Here is a 16,136-nt window from a genome sequence, read left to right as displayed (position 1 = left end):
AGTCTTTAACTTTTGCCGGAAGGAACGGAGGTCGGTGGTAGTTCGAATGTCAGGGGGGAGGTCATTCCAGAGGGTTGGGCCCATCACAGAGAAGGATCTACTCCTAGGTGTCGCCCGCTGGCATTGACTAGCAGACGGCACCAGGAGGAGCCCCTCTCTGTGTGAGCGGATAGGTCGCAGGGACGTGTGTGGTAGGATGCGATCCTGCAGGTAACTAGGTCCACTGCCATGGAGCGCTTTAAAGATGGTGATCAATACCTTGAAACGCACCCGAAAGGCCACAGGTAGCCAGTGCAGCTCGCGCAGGAGAGGTGTTACGTGGGAGTACCTAGTACTCCCCATAATAACCCGCGTGGCTGCGTTCTGAACTAGCTGCAGTCTCCGGATGCGTCCCAAGGGAAGCCCCATGTAGAGAGCATTGCAGTAGTCCAGGCGAGACGTCACCAGCGCATGAGTGACCGTGCGCAGGGCACTCCGGTCCAGTAGGGGGCGCAATTGGCGCACCAGGCGAACCTGGTGGAACGCCCCCCTTGCCACGGCTGCCACATGGTCCTCCATTGACAGCCGGGCATCAAGGAGGACGCCCAAATTGCGCGCCCGCTCCACAGGGGACAATTGTTCGCCCCCTATGGCCAGCGATGGAGTCAGCTGGCTGAACCGAGGCGCCGGTAACCACAGCCACTCGGTCTTGGAGGGGTTGAGTTTAAGTCTGTTGTCCCCCATCCAGACCCCGACGGCTTCCAAACACCGGGACATCACTTCGACAGCCTCGTTGGGGTGGTTTGGGGTTGAAATATACAGCTGAGTATCATCAGCGTAAAGATGGTACTCAACCCCAAAACCACGGATGATCTCACCCAGCGGCTTCACATATGCGTTGAACAGGAGAGGCGAGAGGACCGACCCCTGTGGCACCCCACAAGTGAGTGGCCTCAGGGACGATCTCTGCCCCCCTGTCAACACACATTGCTTCCGGTCGGAGAGGTAGGAGCCGAACCACCGCAAAACGGTGCCTCCGACTCCCATCCCCTCCAACCGGCGCAATAGGATACCATGGTCGATGGTATCAAAAGCCGCCGAGAGGTCTAATAGGACCAGGATAGAGGAGCAACCCCTATCTCTGGCCCTCCAGAGATCATCGACCAACGCGACCAAGGCTGTCTCAGTGCTGTGCCCGGGTCGGAAGCCGGACTGGCGTGGGTCTAGATAGTCGGATTCGTCTAGGTGTCGCGGGAGCTGCTGCGCCACCACATTCTCGACAACCTTCGCCAGAAAGGGGAGGTTGGAGACTGGACGATAGTTAGCTAGCTCCATTGGGTCGAGCGCGGGCCTCTTGAGCAAGGGTCTCACCACCGCCTCTTTCAAGGCGGTTGGTAAGTATCCCTCACTCAGTGAGGCGCTCACCAGGCCCAGGAGCCAGCCTCGTGTCACCTCCCAGGCTGCCAGTACCAGCCAGGAGGGGCACGGGTCCGTTAAACAAGTGGTGGGTCGCAGCCGTCCACGCAGCCTGTCCAAATCCTCGGGGGCAACAGAGTCAAACCTCTGAGCCTGACCGGAACTGGATGGGTGGAACTGCCAGCGTGGCAGTGGAAGATTGGACCATGTGATGGACTTGTGGGTGTGGGAGCAAGATCATGAACTTTCAACTGGGTGGGAAACCCCGGAAGCTTTCAGATTCAGGTTTCCACAGATGTGCCAACATGTCTCTCTTAATAAATTGGAATTTTGAGGAATACTTTGCCTTGGACTCTGATTTAGTTTTCGATGATATTTGGAATGCTGACACAGTGTAGTTGTCAAGTGACACGGCTGTTAAGTAAATCTGGCTTCCCCATTGACTTTGGTTATCAGAAGGGGATCACCTCCCTGGACACTGCAACCATCATAAATACATGCCAGTTGCCAAGCATTCAAATTTTGATCATGTGACCATGAGGATGCTGCAACTGTTGGAAGTTGAAAATAAGCCATAAATAACTTTTTTTGTTGTAACTTTGAATGGTCACTAAACAAACTGTTGTAAGTCAAGGACCACCTGGGCTAAATCTCTATGTTTGTGTACATGCCATAGTACAGCGATGGCGAACCTTTTTTGGCTCGCGTGCCACAAGTGGGGGGAGCGCAGGGGGTCGTGTGCGGGCGTGCCGCACCCATAATGCAATGCGCGACCCCCCCAGTGCGCATGCATGCACAACGCGCGACCCCCCCCATTTTTACATGTTACAAGTGACTTCCGGGTTGCTCGGAGGGTGGTTTTAAGTGTTCCAAAGGCTTCAGGGAAGCCTCCGGACGATCCCTGAAGCCTCCGGGGGGGGGGCAGGGAGGCTCTTTTTGCCCTCCCCAGGCTCCTATAAAGCCTCTGGAGCCTTGGGAAGGCGAAAAATAGCTTTTAAAAAGGTGAAGTCAGCTGACCAGCGCGCGCATGCGCGCTGGCCAGCTGACAGGGAGCGCCTCGCGTACCCTGATAAATGGTTCCGCGTGCCACTTGTGGCACGCGTGCCATAGGTTTGCCATCACTGCCATAGTACTTTTTGAGATGTTTTTCCAGGGAGGTGACTCCACTAAATTCAGTTTGGTAGCATAAACTTGGCCACATAAAGCTTCCCTCATGTTTGTGGACTTCATGTCCTACGTTATCCTATACTTTACCTCAGGGGTGTCAAACTCAATTTCATTGAGGACCACATCAGGGTTGTGTTGGACCTTGGGAGGCCAGGGTGGGTGTGGCCAGCTTGAAGACACTCATGTTGGGGGCGCCTGTTCTGATTGTACTGGCCTCCATTTTCTCCCCTGCATATATTTATTTTCTTACTTGCTGAGCAAATGGTCTAAAATGCACGGTCTGAAAAGAAGACGGTTATGTTGCGCCTGACTGATCTGATGGTCAGGGAACAGATGGAACTATATCCCTCAGCTCGCAAGTCAATTTTCGACAGCATTTTTGAGGGGAAAAAAGAGAGACATGTATCTACCTATAGTAATTACACTCGAAGCATAAGAATGTGGCTTTGTTGGAGGAAAGGAGTGGGAGTCAGTCAATCTTTCTTTTTTTTAGGACTCATAGCAGAAAGTGAAGAAGTGAAAGTGAAGCACAGAGGACACACAATTAAGGCCAAAGTAAAGCGACTTCCATGGAGGGTAGGATGTAAAATGCTGTACAGGAACAGAGCAGGGGTGGGTTCTGGCAGGCACTACTGCCGGTTTGCTCGTGTGCACACGCACACATGCACGGTGTTATTAAAATTGTTCTGCGCATGCGCAGAACTGAAAAACAAGATGGTGGTGCCTGTGGCGCCACCCGGAGAACTGGTTCAGGGGCGTGGCAGGCCTGGGTTGCTGCTGGTTCTAGCAGGCCGCCAAACCACTACCAGTTCGGCCAAACTGATCCGAACTGGTAGGAACCCACCACTGGAACAGAGGTGGTGAAAGGAAGATTCTATAAGGAAGACACCTGGAAGGGAGAGGTGAGAGGTGGCAAGAAAGCACACAAGTCAAGATGAGGTCTGTATCCCTGGAATTGACCAACTGATGTGAGGTTTTGGAAAACTAACAAGGAAAGCAAGCTCAGACCATCCAAAAAATAACTGTTAAGTCAACCTCTCCAAAGCAATGGAAAAGACTCTCAAATTCTGCAAGAACCAACAAAGAAACAACGTTCTCCTCTGAGATGCAAAATAAGAAAGACAATGGTGAGAAGAGCTCACTGAAAGAAAGAACAGATAAGCTAGATGTGTGTTCTCTTCCTAATGCATGTATCGAGGCTGTAATGAAAAGATTATCAGGCACATCAAATGGATTGATTGTTCTCCATTCCTGCCTAACCAGACACAAACAACACTGCTAGAAAAATAGGTTTGGCAGGATTTTTAAAAACATTCTAATCAAGGGAGCTTTAACCTAACCCAGAAAGAAGAGATAAAAAGAGACCTAGACTCAGATAGAAAAGCACTGGCTATTAGAGACATGGTAGGACAGACAAGGAACTTTTAAGGCAGGAACAGGGACATGGAAAGGTCCAGTGTATGTAGCATGGAGATCAATTGTGACATCCTTAGGCCAATTGTTTGTACATTTGTGCCCAGAATATGGATAATCAACAGGAGGAGGCCAAATATGATTGAGCCTTTGCATCACATAAACCCGATGGGATGAGAATGAAGGATATAACATTTAAGGGATCTAATGTGGCTTTGTATGCAAAGACGCTATGTGCCTCTGAAACAATTTCTCTAAATACCAGAGTTATGTTGCAAGCATTGCAAGATTAAAAGAGGCTAGAAACAAAAGTTATATTATTGTGGGAGTTTACCGTAAGCCATTCACCCAGTAAGAAGATGCAGACAATGCCTTTCTAAATCAAATCACCAAGTGCTCAAACAGCAGATAATGGCAGCAAAGTGAGACATCAACCGACCCTGATATCTCCTGGAAAACTACCTCAGCTAGAAGTCTTAACAGATTACTCACTTCTCTTGTTTACAATTTCATTTTTCAGAAGGTAGATGAAAGATCAAGGCGATCAGCTATTCTGGAACTGGTAGGTGGACAAGGTAGCAAGAGGAAGAAAATGCTTAAAGAGAAATCAGTCTGCTTCCTGGATTTCAGGAAGGCAATTTTTAAGAATTCAGATGAAAGGTGGACAGCACAGAGGTAATATAAAAGATCAGAATGAAATTAAGTTGATCAAGGAATGGGGAAGGAGTAGAAAGTTACGTTCAAAATGAAAATCAAAGATGCTGTTGATCTGTTGCTTGGGGGACATAATAATGGGGAATAGGGAGAAGATGGAATTGCTTAGAACCTGTGTCTCTCTTCTCTCAGAGGAAGGCCCCTCCTAATATGTCTGATAGCTTAGAGTTGATTGCTATCTTAAATGAATACATGTTTTCATAACCAAGTGTTAAGATGAAGGTGAGGGTTTGTTCTCTGAGCTTGTGGTTTAGTTTCAGAATTTTTCATTACCAGGTTAGGTAACATCTTCAGTGGAGTTTATGGGATGTCAGTGTCAATGTTCTTCTGTTTATAAGGGCTTCAGGTCCATCACAAGACCCATCACAAGAACCGTACTTGACACACCCACACTTGAAGCCCTTATAAACAGAAGAACACTGACACTGACATCCCCTAAATTCCGCTGAAGATATTATCTAGCCTGGTAATGAAACATTCAGAAAGCATCCCAGAAGCTCGGAGAAGGAACCTTCACCCTCATCCTACACTCGAACTACAGATATTCCCCACTACTGCAAGTGTTAAGAGCTGGCGGAAGTGATCTCAGATCCGCTGACTGTAATTGCCCAAAACTCCCGAAGAATAGATGACATGCTAGAAGATTGTAGGAAAGCATACATGGCCCTAATATATGAAAAGGAGAAAAGAAAACTGGGCAAAATACTGGAATGGACTGTCTATAAATAGTTAGAAGGATTGCTACTATTATCAGGAGGTAGCCTGGACTTGTCAGACTTTTACCTCTTCTTTCACACCAGAGTAACTAATTTGGTAGAGCAAGGGGATGCTACTGGATGTAGCATATCTTAATCTTAGTAAGGTATCTGACAAAGAACCTCATAAAAATTCTGCAGACAAGATAAAGGAGGGTTCTGTAGCCCAGATGTCCCAAATAATGCTAGTAAATGATTCTGCTCTGATCTAGAGGGCTCCCAAGAGCTTCATCCTTGGCCCAATACCATTCAATATACTTATAAATGTTCTACACAAGTGAATAGAATGACCTGCTCTTTGCGGAAGCCAAAAGTGGAATGAAGACCCATGGGTTGAAATAAAAAGTGGGGGAGGGGGGGAATTAAGATTGAATAGCAGAAAAAATATCCCAACTAAAAGAGAGACAAGACAAGACAAGACAAGACAAGATGTAGTTGGCCAAGGACAGTGGACTGATTATCATTGGAGATTTTTAGATATGGTCAGAGGTTTAACTAGATTTGATGATGGTGGTTTTGTGGCAGCTCACCCATTAAATTTATGCCAGAATATAGAAAGTGACTTCTATTGCAGCCTCCCCAATAAATGCTCTAGTTCAGGGGTGTCAAACTCAATTTCATTGAAGGTCACACCAAGATTGTGTTTGACCTCAGGGTGCGGGGTGGACATGGCCAGCTCGACATCACTCATTTTGGGGGCACCTGTGGTGGCCTGAGTGCTCTGCAGTGAAAACGGACTCCTGAGTTACGTTTTCAGTTGTGACGGCCTCCTGCAACCCTCTGCCAGCAAAAACAGAGGGCGGGAGGGCGGCCCTCCCGAGCTCCATTTTCACTGACAGAGGCACCGTGGGCCAGTCCTTTGCGGTTTCCAGGGCAGTCCCATGGGCCAGATCGAAGCACCCTGTGGCCCAAATCCGGCCCCCGGGCCTTGAGTTTAACACCCCTTCTCTAGTTTGACAGTATATCTCTTCCTATTCTGATGGAAAATAAAATAAAAATAAAGAATGCTTTATGTGACAGACTCATTCTTTTTTTTTATTCCAAACGTCAAAATAAATTTGACCCTGAAGTGGGATCACAATGCCCGAGAATAATCAATACCAAATTAGTCTATTTTTCTAGTTCTGGATTGAGCCTGAAAACAGATTGGGTGATCTGAGCACCCACGTTTGTGGCTTATATCCCAGAGAACATTAGAAAGGTCTAAAGAAACTCACAACAATTTGTGTTCCACACATCCCTCCTCTTCTTGCCATATCTTCTGCAGGGAAATCCACAAGGCACAGTGCCAGCTCAGATGATTATTCATCATGTCATGCTATCCACTTAGATCACAAACATTCACTGCCAAATAGAAGTGCAAGTCTACGTGTGATGGGACAGGCGTCCAACTGCTTGGGCAGACAGAACTCATCAGCTTTGATTTTCTAATGTCTAATGTTGTGCCTCTGTGGCAGCCCCACCCTTGCATTGTTAACATGATTAGGTTGAGACTGTTAGAAGGAAACTTCTTTTGGTGTGCATGAGCAGATTGGGAGAAAAGGGGCAGTTGTGAAGTTCTATCTTGTCCCAAATAAATCAAGAAAAAGATCTTTATGCAATTTTTATTTGTTGGGAAGAATTTTAAATGTCATCACAATCTCTCACTCACCCACTCACTCATAATGTATAGAGAATCATTAGAGCCACTGTTGATGTAGTAGGTTCCTGTTCCTGTATGTGATTCCTGTTTTAAGCAGTGATGTGCAGTGAGGTTTATGGCTGGTGAGCCTGGTGACGTCATCAAATGATCATCATGAAGGGAGGACTGTGACAACTTTGAACTTTGCAAGCGTGCAAGCAAAATACCCCAGGATCACGGTGGTGGGGACAGCAACTCCTTCCGCTGCGCTGCGGAGAAGAGCCACACTGTGCTCCTCAGTGCTAGCCTCAGATCAGCACGAGACGGGGGCCCTCTTCATGTTGGCTCAGAAAGGAGGGGACTGGGACTGCATGTGCAGGAGGCTCCTCAGCGCCAGCCTCAGATCAGCGCGAGCTAAGGAGCACAGCGTGGCTCTTCTCTGCAGCACAGCAGAAGTTGCTGTCCCCGCCACCGTGATCCTAGGGTATTTTGCTTGCACGCGCAAGAAAGAGATGAAAGAGAAAAGGGGAGAATTTTTTTTCTTTTTTTTCTTTTCATGATGAGAGCGGTGAGGCTCTGCCTCCCCTGACTGCACGTCACTGGTTTTAAGTATTAACAAACTATATAGAATAAAATCATGACTAGTTGGAAAATACAAAGTGTTGATTATGGAATCAGAGTAGCTCCTTTGGATTCTCAAATATAAGATACCGTTTATTCCAGGAAGAAGTGCACAATGTACGATACTTCAAACATTGCAGACACCTCAGTTGCCAGCTGTCCTAGCCAGCATGGCAGCCAGTCATATGGGATACTAGGAAAATACTGACTTAGTATTGTGAGGGTTGCATACTGAATGCCCCCTCTTGAGACTCTGCCTGTTGGATTTATCAAACCTAATACCTGCATCCAAAGGAGCTGATTAACATGCAGGTCACACAGGTGCTCATGTCAACATTCAGTCTTCAAACATGTGCTCTTGGGCTTTAAGCTTTATCAGCCATTCCTGTCTAAAATATGGTCATCTGAGTTGGTCTTTGACCCACCCCTTACTCAAACTATCCCTAAGTAATCTCTTCTTTATACATGGGAATGTAACAACTTCATCTACTTTATTAGAATTAATACATATAAATAAAAAGAGTCAATGTTCAGAAGGCTGAGAAACAAGGAAACATGTAAAGAATTTACTGTTTGGAAAGCCTTCAGATCTTGGAATTTCATAAGCTCCTACTCATATTGGAGAGATTAAGGTTTAAGAACAGTTGGCAAACTATTTAGTTGCCAGATATTTGAGGGGGTGAGGAGCATCAGCTTTGAGGAAGTAGTCTTTCTCCATAGATCATTGTGTAAAGAAATATGATTTAAGTAGAAGAATTCCATGGTTTCATCATTATTCACATAGCTTTGGAATCCTCTTATCCTATTTATATTGTTCATTTTCCCCCCAGGGAGGCATCCAAATTTCCAGTGTTGATTTCTCAGGAAAAGAGTATGTGTTGCATGCAGTGATGCACCCAGAAGAGATGGGGGATAGTCGATGGACAGAACATATTGCAAAACCCACTTATGTTCTACCTGTGTTGTAATGTCCCGTGTGTGTGTGAAAGGGAGGATCTTGCAGCATCAATATGCATACATTACTTTGATGAAATCTTATACTGTTGAACTGTTAACCCAAGATTTGGGACACATATTTTTAATCACAACAGACTGCACAAGCATAGATGGACCAACAATCCGGCTCATTTCTCCACTGCAGCACCATTTGAGTTGTGTGCATTATAATTGTGTGCATTCCTTGATCTAAGACTATGTATCAAAATAGCCAGAGCAAAGCATAGATGGCTCACCCCCAAATTAGTACTAGGGTGACAAGGCTATATGCAGCCAGAACTGCAAAATAAAGCATGCCTCTTCCAAACTTGATTTGCATTACAAATTTCATTCTCAAGAGCCTCTAGCGACATTATAAGTTAGTTATGTGTCCAGTGTAATGTTCACAGCCTCATTGTTCAGTAGGGTTGACATTTTTTTTCTGCCTACACTTAATGCAAACTGTTCCTACTTACCAGTATTATGGAATATTTGACTCCGCTGACCCCAGGCAGGAGGCACAGTTGTGCAAGACACAATTTTATGTACACAGAGGATTCCTTTCCGATTTGATTTTGAAAGTGAGCATCAAGTCAGTGAAGGAAGCAAAGCTGCTACATACATATTTTCATTCTCCCCTCTTGCCAGTGTCTCTAAAAAGCATTTATCTGAGGTCCCAATTAAGCACACACGGGTCCTTTGCACCCTGCAAAAAGCTTATTGATTTCAAGGCAGTACAGACAAGTACAATTTCAGGGTCAGGACCTTATGGTTGTTGTTTGGACTGTTTAGGACATACGCTTGTTTATTTGGGACATCAATGCAGAGTCCCATTATGCAAAATTAAAGCTCTATTTTACTAAGACGCAGATGGGTGAGACTACTTAAAAACATGACTCACTTACTTTAAAAAAAAGATTTCAATAGCCACATAAGACTTCTCCAGAAGCCCAAAGCTCAAGTACTAATAATCACTGAAACTATAATCGCAGAGATCGATTTATCATTTTAAATTTATGAAATGATCATAGTTAAAACAGAGACCTAAAATAGGGATCCCTATTTGGAAAGAGGCTGAATCGCTTATGCTACCTGACTTCTATTTTTGGTGGGAAGAACCAAGGGAGGAGATAAGGTGAAAATGAACTCCCTCCTACAGCCAAGAAGAAATAAAGCAAGAAACAAAACAAAAACAAAATATTCATTCCCTAAGGAAATACCCACGATACTGGTATGAAATTGAGATGTACTTCTAAGTAATTTCTAGTATATTGCATGCTTGATAATGACACATCTTGGTAAGTCCTATTGACAACAAAAGTGTGTATAGTCAAGGCTATGGTTTTCCCATTTGCAATGTATGGCTATGAAAATTGAACCATAAGAAAGGCTGAGCACCAAAGAATTGAGGCCTTTGGTGAGTCCCTTGGACTGCAAGAGGATCAAACCGGTCAGCCCTAGAGGAGATCAACCCTGGCTGCTCTTTAGAAGGCCAGATCCTGAAGATGGAACTCAAATACTTTGGCCACCTAATGAGAAGGAAGGACTCACTGGAGAAGAGCCTAATGCTGGGAAAGACTGAGGGCAAAAGAAGAATGGGACAACAGAGAGTGAGATGGCTGAATGGAGTCACCGAAGCAGTGGGTATGAGCTTAAATGGTCTCTGAGGGATGATAGAGGACAGGAAGGCCTGGAGGAACGTTGTCCATGGGGTCACGATGGGTTGGACACAATTTCACAACTAACAACATTGTAGGTTTCTTTGGTTTTGGCTTAGCGTGATCCCAGCCACTGCAATTTGGAAAACCATAGTTAACACTCTAAGCATGATGAGTGAATCCATCTAATAATATGTAGCAGACCATAATTAAAACAGGGTTTATACAGTACATAATTCAACTGAAGCTCGAAAAAAAATCCCTCATTTTTGAATGGGAGAGAATTCAGATTCAGCCTTATCAATTTAGCCATTCCTTGACTATTTTGGCTATTTATGATTGGACTACTAATAATGTTTGAAACTGAAAATTGGAGAAAATAACTGGCCCAAATTATCCGGTGGACTTTGTGGTTGAGAACAGACTTGAATCTGAGTGTCTCTGATCTACATCTCCCACCTCAATTGTTACCTAAAACCTACTGGTTTTCATGCTGGATTGGTTTTAGGCATAAATGTTTATTTATACATACCAGAACATGTATGCTACCTCCAGTGAATGGCTCTAAATTGTTCACAATAGGGTAAAAAAAAATCACATACCACAATAAATGGTTAAGCATTAAAAACAACAAAGTTAACACCAGCCACATGACTTCTCAGCTAAGTAAATACTTTGCACTCCCAGCCCCAACATCCCTTTAAAAGAACATGCTCTCTGAACTTTGAATTTTGATTCGGTCACCCTTAAGCTCTCCCAGGGGAGAGATTCTCAGCCCACTTTCTTGGCTTCTGTGGAATAGAGGGGCAGACTCTTCCTGGATCAGATGGTCCCAAAGATAACAATAATCATGTCTGAATGAAACATGCATTTCTCTGACAAAGGCACCAGCTTAAGATTTCTTGCATCTCAACTAAGTAATGCATAGAACAGGAACTATGGTTTGGATGTGCAATTCAGAAAAGTCAAAGCTCAGTTTAGAACAATGGTTCTTAAATTGTTTGATTCAATTACTCCTGTCCTCAGTCTCAAATAAGGTCATTACCACAAAACCCAGAGTGTTGTTTTATTCAAGCATGAATAAACTGGATCCTCAATTCACAGACAAGCAATTAAACATTAGTCCATTAGCCCTAGGATATGCTCAAATTACCCCTTTGGGGCTAATCTCCCCTGTTTAAGAACTAGTCTACTATAGAACATAACCAAAATTCTGCCCATTTACATATAAATAATGAATAAGATGAATAACTATAGAATTATTATAAATAAATTACAGAATCATTAAATCACAGAATCATTAAATCAACGATAGAATAATTGCATAGAAAAGGGCTTTTATCAGAGGTGGAATTCAGTCGGTTGTCTCTGGTTTAGGGCAAACCGGTAGTGGCGGCTGGGGGAGGCTCCGCCCACCCACCCCAACATAATGTGCAGGCACTGTGCATGTGCAGAGGGTGGTGTGCATGCGCGGATGCAGTGAGTGCACTCACATTTGCGAACTGATAGGGAAGGTAAGTGAATCCCACCACTGGCTTATATGCAGTCTTCCTATGGTATTTCGGAAGTCATTCTCTCTGAATCTATTTAAGGGGAATAGTCTTGGGAATCCAAAGTTTCATTTAGGACCCTCTCCTCTTGTATTCTTTAATACACACTTAATCTGTTATTGATTATAACGGCAGCAATTTATACTCCTGGAGCCCCACAAGGACTAGATTTGCACATTTTATTAAACCTTGGTTTTTTTTAAAAATCATTGTTATTAATAAAACCAGTTTGCTGGTCTGAAACACAGTAAGACACAAACCTGGTTTTATAGATCACAATGCCTGGGTTTGCAGAAGAAGCTACAATAGAATAAAGCAAGCCATTTTACAGTATGCGACTCGCATACTCCACCATCTATTTCCTGTCCCTTGGAATAACATTCAATATTTTACATTGTGGAAGCGTGTACTGCAAAACACATAACAATAGCATCAATAACTTTCCTTCTTCCAACTCCCGATGAGTTTGCTTACTAAGATTCATATTAAGATGTAAATTCAGCAAGAGAATTAGATATATTAATGGAGAAGTATGAAATATACGCTGAATCTTATCTCTTCATAATACAAACACAGAATCCATCTCCTTTTTGCTGTTCCCAGTACTTTGCACACCAAGAGCCAAGGAAGAAATAACATTTCCAGCGTTCTTTTAGTATTATGTCAGCATGGATTCAGTGACAGTTTTGCAAGCTGAACACATCTGCTGAGAATTTGGAGGGTGTAAATCCCTGCATAATTCATTACATGGTGTATGGCAATTGGCACGGTTCTTTTATTTTTATTTTTTAACCACACTTTCCAGTTGCAGCACCTTTCACACTGCACTGCACTTATCACAAAACAGGCTGAAATATACAGTTAACAGCCCGATGACAACTTCCACGCTCTGGATCAACACCCCCACAGGTGACGAAAGCACACAGATTTGACAGAACACGACGTTCTCCCTTGTGAAATGGAAGTTGTCTTGGTGTTGGAAAGTTGTCACATGTAAAGCAAGCCCCTCTCTCCCCAGTGTTGCAAGCTAGCTATGTGGCAAAGGCATCACATGATCACGTTCAAGAGCCAAGTTGCATGCAACCTCTGGAGAAGCAAAGTTCATCCGGAGACATTTGCTTTCATTTCTTCAAATGTTCAGCTAGACTGGCTATGCTAGGCTCACAACTGGCCCACAAAGGCACAAGAATCATACCAGTACCTTCAGGAATAAGAGATAATCGTGGAAGGATTCGGGCTCCATTATGTCAGAGGATCTTCAGGGGATTAGTTTTGCTTCTTTTACATATCATTAACCATAGAAATAGCGAAATATCTGCCTTTTCAATTGTCTGTTATCAGCATTAACTTTTTCCTTAAGCTTACAGCAAATAAATTGAATGGCTGTACCGTCTACTACCAACTCTTAACAACTTGTTACCGGTACCTGCATAAATCCTAATCCCAGGAAACATCCTTACCCCTCATTTGCCTACATTTGTAAGGATTTGGCCAGCTTCCTCTCATCACTTTGCCACTTGTTAGGCATTATTTATTTATTTTTCTTCCCAAGTCTATTCTCCTCCCTTCACACCTGAGCAGGTTCAGATTGTCCGTCTTGTTCCCAAGTTCCAAACCCAGTCATGCGACCCGCGATCGATTACAACGACCGTCCCTGAATTCGAATTTGTTTTGTGCCACGAAGCGCCGTTTCGAAAGGCTGATTTTTTTCCCACCTTAACATCCAGCGCGCTCCCCTACGAGGCTTTGTCCTCTGAGGCGCTATTTGCATCGGGGTCTTTAAAAAAACCCACCCAAAACAAATGCCTTTTCTTGAAAAAGTGCAGCTCGAAAGATCGGCACTGCCCAACACCGACGGCCGAAATGGGTTGCCTCGAGAATACTGCCGAAGGCATCACGATTACGGGAGAGTAAGCGCAGGAATGATTAGTTGACGTGAAAAGAGAGGGGAGGGGGAGAAGAGGGGAGAGGGAGGGAGGGGAAAAAGGGGAGATGGGGAGAGAAAAAGAGGGGGGGAAGCGATATGGGGGAGGGAGGGAAGGGAGAGAGGGGGAGAGAAAGAGAGGGGGAAGAGAGATATGGGGAAGGGAGGGGAAAAGGGGGAGTGGGGGAGAGAAAAAGAGGGAGGGAAAGGGATATGGGGGAGAGGGGGAGAGAAAGAGAGGGGGAGGAGGGATATGGGGAAGGGAGGGAGGGAGGGGAGGGAGGGGGAGAGAAAGAGAAGGGGAAGAGAGATATGGGGGAGGGAGGGGAAAGGGGACAGAGGGGGAGGGAAAGAGAGGGATATGAGGAGAGGGAGGGAGGGGAAAAGGAGAGAGGGAGGGAGGGGAAGAGGGAGAGAGGGAGAAAAAAAAGAGAGGATCAACTCGCAAGCCCGAAGACTATTACCGAAGAAGTTGCGGAAGAGTTGCGAAATGTAGGTTTTGTTAGATTTCTCAACCATAGAAGGTCTTACCAGAGTTGTGAGGAAGAAAAAAAAAGAAACAAAATGCGAGGAGAGAAGCAGAAAGGCAGTTTACACGAGCAGGACGGACCTGAGCGAAGTTCTTAATGCCACAGCGCGTGTTACTCACCCTCGCTTTGACCAAGCTCGCTTGCCGGTCCCAGGGACTAGCCCCCGCCTAGCTCCAGCGGGCGCCTCTTTCTTCTAAATCGCATCCATCCCTTCGGAGAAGCCCAGAAAAGATGCCCATTTTCTCTCCCCCGCGGTCGCCGTTCACTCCTCCCCTTTCCCCCCTTCCCCTTCCCTCCTCCTCTCCTTTAGGTCCAATCAGCCTTGCTCGCTTCTCTTAAAGCCGCAGCATCCTCGGCCGAGCAAGAAGCGCTCTGCAAATTGTAGCCCAATGCTGTTTATTCGTAACACCGCCTCCCCCCCCCACGCGCCCCCAAGAACGGGGTACGGGAGGCGGGTGGGGGGAATAGGTTGATTTTCTTTTTCGAGCGGGCTTATTGTAAAGGAGGGAGGCAATGGTGCTCTGGTCATTAGTGAATTACGTGAGAACGAAAGGGTCCTTCCATCCCTTTCTCCCTCCCTCCCCTGGGACCCACAAGAGAGCAGGTCGTCCTCTTTTGTAGAAAATGGTTCAGTCCTGCCTGATTTTAAGATGGATTTAATGAGCTTTGAGGCTTTGGAGGTGATTTGAGTTCTTTGTTGAAAAGAGCCCCCTATTTGGTTATTTATAAGTGGGCTGGGTGAAGGCGTTTGTCAAGCAGGCTTTGTAAGCGAGGGAGGTCTGCTTTTCTCCTAAGGTGATGCACAACCTTTGCATTAAGATGGGGTGATCGCTTGGCCATCCTGTCTTAATGACCAGGAAGGATATTAATGAAGGCCAAAGAGCAAAACGAAGCCTGTTGTCAAGTATTCATAGCTATGTTCCGTTCAAGTTAGCGTTGTTCCAAATCAGGGTTTATTTCAGGCTTCAAATCTAGCATGGACTTCCTATCCTTAATTCCTTTTGTACAGGTAGTTCTCAACATACCACCACAATTGAGCCCAAAATTTATGTTGCTAAGTGAGAAGTTTGTTAAGTGGGCTTCGCCCCCATTTTATGATTTTTCTTGCCACATTTGTTAAGTGAATCACTTCAGTTGTTAAATTGGTAGCACGATTGTTAAGTGAATCTGGTTTTGCCCATTGACGTTGCCTGTCAGAAGGTTGTAAAAGGTGATCACATGACCGCAGGATACTGCAACTGTCATAAATGTGAGTCAGTTGTCAAGCATCTGAATCTAAATCATGTGACCATGACAGTGGTGGGTTCCGGATTCCGGTGCAACTGGTACGGTGCAATGGGGCTGGGTGCCCACCATGTGCATGTGCGCAGCACGCTCATGCGTACCTACCGCCCACGATGTTCCAGCTGCTCAGCAGAGCATTGCGCAGATGCCCCGATCGGCTCAAGTAGCGGTAAGGAGAGTGGGTGGGTGGGTGGGCCCTCCAGAGCACCGTACCGGAACGGTAGCTGGTGCTCCCAGCAGGCACCAGTACACCCGTACCGGGGCGTACCAGTTGTATCCCACCACTGGACCATGGGGATGTTGCAACAGTCATAAGTGTAAAAAATTGTCATAAGTCACTTTTTTCACTGCTGTTGTAACTTCAAATAGTCACTAATTACCTGTATTATAAAAGAAGAGTGTGGGAACTGTTGAGGTTGAAGTCTAGGTACTTTTCTCCTTACCAGGAAACAAAAGAAATATTTTTTCGGCTTCTTACCATGAGGCTACTAATGAGGAAGAAGCAATGGGATTATAATAAAATTTTATT

At 45.2% G+C, this 16,136-nt stretch overlaps 1 protein-coding gene across 2 annotated transcripts in view; it reads right to left on the bottom strand.

The window, feature by feature from the left end:
* The window catches only part of MRAS (muscle RAS oncogene homolog), a 62,580-nt gene extending 47,991 nt beyond the window's left edge, over positions 1-14,589 (bottom strand). The window contains exon 1 of one of the 2 annotated variants that reach the window (XM_081946233.1): positions 14,443-14,589. The gene's annotated coding sequence lies outside the window, so the exon portion shown is untranslated. Of the gene's footprint in view, positions 1-13,329; positions 13,625-14,442 lie in introns of those variants that run through there. The other variant, XM_081946234.1, reaches the window with a different exon arrangement.
* Positions 14,590-16,136: the final 1,547 nt, after the last annotated feature.

The sequence above is a fragment of the Natrix helvetica genome (assembly GCF_964273705.1).
Source record: "Natrix helvetica genome assembly, chromosome: 1".
NCBI classification, from domain to species: Eukaryota; Metazoa; Chordata; class Lepidosauria; order Squamata; family Natricidae; genus Natrix; species Natrix helvetica.
This window is presented reverse-complemented; position numbering and strand designations above follow the sequence as displayed.